We start from the raw sequence: 4,738 nt of genomic DNA, 5'->3' as shown, positions 1-4,738 counted from the left end.
AAATGAGGACAAATTTTTCCTAAAAATTATTTTATCTTTAAAACTTTGAATAAATTGTTTACATTCATATTTATCAAATTATCCTGGCTCATAGTGTTATAAGATAACATTAGTTCGACATATGCTTTAATATAATATTATATATAATATGCTTAAGTTGCTCGTCTCCAGTTATCAATACCTATTATCCATTTCCTCCTCCTAAATACTGTTCGTCTAATCAAAGTAAACATCTGTCATGCTGCTCTTATCTGAGTCTTGTTGCACTACAAATTTCTGTACATTTAACCAGAACAAAGAAAACTAAGGAATATATAAAAATATATAATTTTGCTCCCATAAAAGTAAATACTACCCAACAGAGACCTTAATTCTCATGTGAGGTTTTTGAGTTGTGTGTGTACAATTAAATATAAATAGTGCATATTTTATGTGAGCCTAAGCATGTTAACATGGGGTTTTATTGTTATTCATTAGAACAAGTTGATGTAAATTCACAGAGTGCAGTGGGAAGTTGTCTCCACATCTACCTGTGTCAGTGAAATAAGTTCACTTCCTGTTATGGTCACACCTTAGTTTGCATTTTTGAAATTTGTTAATCAAATATCTGAGCGTACAGTGGTTTCTCTGTGGCAAGATCTCAGATCTGGGTGTGTCTGTTTAAAACAGCAGTTTACTGGTCAGTTCAGTCAGTTTGGTACAGAGGAAACTTGTTACAGATCATCTTTACAGTTTTAGTTGGAAACATTTACTTTTGTAAACCAGATCTGTCGCTTAGAGATGGGGTGAGGAGTTGAGTCCTCCGGGAGAGGCTCAGAATAGAGATGCTGCTCCTCCACATCAAAAGGAGCCAGATGAGGTGGTTTGGGCATCTGACTAGGATTCGTCTTGGACGCCTCCTGGGTGAGATGTTCTTTGGATATCTCACTGGAATGAGACAGCAGACCCAGGACACGCTGGAGAGATTATATCTTTTGTCAGTAGGAAGAGGGAGGACAGGCTTCTCTGCTTAAGCTGCTGCCCCCATATAAACAGAAGAAAATGGATGGATTGATTCATGTAAATCCTATTTTTTCCATCCTGATAATCAGAAGAATGTTGGAGGGCTTCAGAGATCCTTCAGAACAACAGTAAGTGTTTAAAATGACGTCTTTCAGTTTTTTAGATAATCTGACAGGTTGACTGAAGTCTGTGAGCTTCAGTAGATTAACAGATTGTTCATGTGAACCCATCTGGACCAGGATTAAAGCTTCACTTTACTGGTTACAGATGAATGTCATGCAGAGTTAGTGTGAAGCATGTTATTTACTGTTACTGAAAAAAACCCATCATATTAAATGGATTCAATATGCTTTATCATCTGAAGAACCAAAAACTGTCAGACTGACACAGTATAAAGAGGAAGATCATGTCAATCTGATTGCAGTCATGTGATTTAGGAGAAGTGCTGGCAGGAGTCACATAATCTGTCTGCCTCTCTTTCTTCCTGGACTATTTGCTGCTTCTCATGTTTTACATGTGGTTGGTTGTCCTGCTTGTGTTTCCTCACTAAATGTCCTCTATGTGGTAATATATATATATTACTCCATAGTGTATAGTACACAAACATATTTTCAGTTTGAGAATATTTTTAATAGTTCAGCTCGAATAATTCAACGTAGTATCTCAGTCAGTGTTACCTCAATATAATACATTTCAAGAAGTTTAACTTTTGAAAAAAATAAGTATAGATTTCTTATGCTTATCTTATAAAGTGTAAGCTACACATACTTGTAGTATTTGGGCTCAAAGTAAAATTTATGAAACAGCAGCCACTGACACTATAACAGTTTCATTTTTAGTGTTAACTCACTGCCAGCAAAAAGACAGGAAGTTAACATTTAATGATTCCTCCTGGTCACACTTTACTCCACTTCTCTTCTGTTCAGTTTCATCACATTTGTCCTTTCTTTCTTTCTGTCACTGCACATGAGGAGAAAACAAACAGAAAAAATAAATGAAATAATAAATGAAACTAGAATTAAACAATCTTTGTTTTTTTCTCTTCAGATGTTTCTAAATTTAAAAAATAAGTAAAGATTGAAAATTAAATAACTTTCTTATAAACTCACATAAAAACAAACCCTCAAGAGAAAAAAACCCCCAAAGTACATTAAATTTAAAATTTTACTGTTTGGATCTATTAGTCGGTCAGTCTAGTCAGTCTAAGATAACCAGAGCTATGTTAGCTCTAATAACAAACATTGAACAGACAGATGAACCAACACTGAAGAAAAAAAAGAAGAAGCTCCATGTTGTAGTAGCCCTTAATTTTAGAGTTTATCAAACTTTACAAAAAGCAGGAAATCTCATTCACACAGTTTTCTTACTGCTGAACCAGTTTAATAGGGATAATGCAAAAATACAACAATACCACAATGCAAACACACACACACACACACACACACACACCCTTTTCCACTCAGACAAAGCTATGGTAAATGGTAAATGGCCTGTGTTTATATAGCGCTTTACTAGTCCCTAAGGACCCCAAAGCGCTTTACATATCCAGTCATCCACACATTCACACACTGGTGATGGCAAGCTACATTGTAGCCACAGCCACCCTGGGGCACACTGACAGAGCTGCTGAGGATTCAGTGATTAATTAGATCATTAAGTTACTAGTTTCAATTTTTATATTATTTTGAAGTGAGGACAAATAAACACATTTTGTCACTTAATTAAGTGTAGTTCTTTAAAACAAACGGAGCTGAGGAATCCCAAAGCAATTAATTTTGACGTGAGAAACTACTTCAGGTTGCACTACCCCAATAACACACTAGGGGGAGCTCTTTGGTCAACATTTACAGACACACTAACAAAGTGCTTCAAAGAAGGTCAACGAATCTGCACATTACTTCAGTGGTGTAACAGCTCCACCACAAAAACAACTTTAAGTCAAAACAACACAGCAAAATTGGCAAGATCAACCTAAAAGAGCAACATAACCATAACATGTACAATAAACACACTTTCCTTAGAATCAAAACAAAGTTTTCTTCCCACCTAGGTGGTTAGCTGTGCCAAACAACCCACTTGTCCACAACAAAGTCATTTCAGCCTCAGAGATCTTGAAAGTTGTGCTCACAGTCTGGAGTTGGAGCCAGGGCCCTGACTCCCCCTCAGATGGCATCGAGGGCTGGTAGGGTGCAAGATGATCAGAGCTCATCCACCCTATTCCAATTGACCATCTGCGCTCTGTAAACCATGCCTGACAGTCTGCACAGTGCATTGTTCAACCCACTGACTCATCAGTTTGGGAGAAAGGCCATTCTTGTTCTCTGGGCAGTAGACTCACACCTGCTGTCTCGATGCATGGCCTTTTCTCCTGCAGCGTGTATCATAACTCAATTCAGCCAGGAGCCTGGATCAAAGACGGCCTGTCTGTCATCTCATGTAACTCCCATAACTGTTCTCAGAGATTATGGAGGTAGTCCAATCTGGGTTCACTGGACAACTCTGTCTCAGGGAGAAGCCCGAGTACCAGGTCTTATTGGGCTACAGAGGTCATATCCAAACTTTCCAAACAGTGCACTCAAGAGCTTTTTCCATTAGTACCGACTCAGATTTGCTCGACACGACCCGATGTGGTATGACTTGATTTTCCAGCAAAATCAAGTGCCACCATCTTATAGCAACATGGCCAAAATTCTACCACATCACTTGAATGCAACACAAATGGCACAAGAAAGGTGGACATTGATGGACATTGTTAAACCTATTACCTGGTCTGTGACTCGGGGAACACAGTGTCGCTTCTGTGCAGCTATTTCCCACCTTGCTCTTCATGGTGACAAGGTCATAGCTTTTCCATTGGTCAGTGGTAAGGGGAATAAGCCAAGTATGCCCACCCAAGTCATTCCACCTGATCCTGTTCCAAGGAGGCATAGGAGCATTGTGACAGTCCCTTCTGGACAGTGCAAGCAGAGAACACAGTCCTCTAAGTCTTGGCAAAACTTTAGCCACTAGAACTTGAACCGAAGTCTTTGTAAAGTCTTGATGACTCTGAAGTGACATGTCCTTACCGAACCATAAACTAGCTGTTCGATCTCTTTCTTTCTCTCTCTCGTCACTGACACTCCCAAAACTTTCACCTCTCCCTAATCGAACAAATGCCACATGTCCAAAGAAGGATCTCTTCTTTCAGAGTGCAGAGACAGATGTGGTATGTACCCCCAGTGTCACTGTTACTTGCCAGAGGTAATGGCACTTCAGGCATTCTTGTGGCATAATGTGGCACTTTCATGATGCCTTGTCAGGAAGATTCTGACAGTGGGTTTAGGGAAAAGTTTTACTGTCCCTCATAGTTGCCATAGGTGGGGATGTGCTGCTCTCTGAAACTGCTGTCACCAGGGGTGAGCTGGTTGCCTGTGACCACGGAGAGTGGTGGATTCTCAGCCAATTCTGTCTATCTCCAACCAATAGGTGGGGGTGTGTCAGGTCCCCTGGATGACCTGTTCTTGGCTGTAGGTCTGTACTCTTGTTTATTCAAGTGCCATTAATGGCTTGTTAATGGGTGTTAAGTTCCTCCATTACTCTCAGATCTTCTTTTAAAATGGATACCAACTCCATATCCCTGTGAAGAAACACAGCAACATTGGTAGAAAAAACTAAAAGAGCTGCATAACCATAAAACATACAGTAAACACGAGTTCCTTAAAATCAAGATAAACAGAATTTAAATTTTAAATTAAAC

The sequence above is a fragment of the Astatotilapia calliptera genome, chromosome 3 (assembly GCF_900246225.1).
Source record: "Astatotilapia calliptera chromosome 3, fAstCal1.2, whole genome shotgun sequence".
NCBI lineage: Eukaryota > Metazoa > Chordata > Actinopteri > Cichliformes > Cichlidae > Astatotilapia > Astatotilapia calliptera.
Note: the sequence above shows the minus strand (reverse complement) of the source record.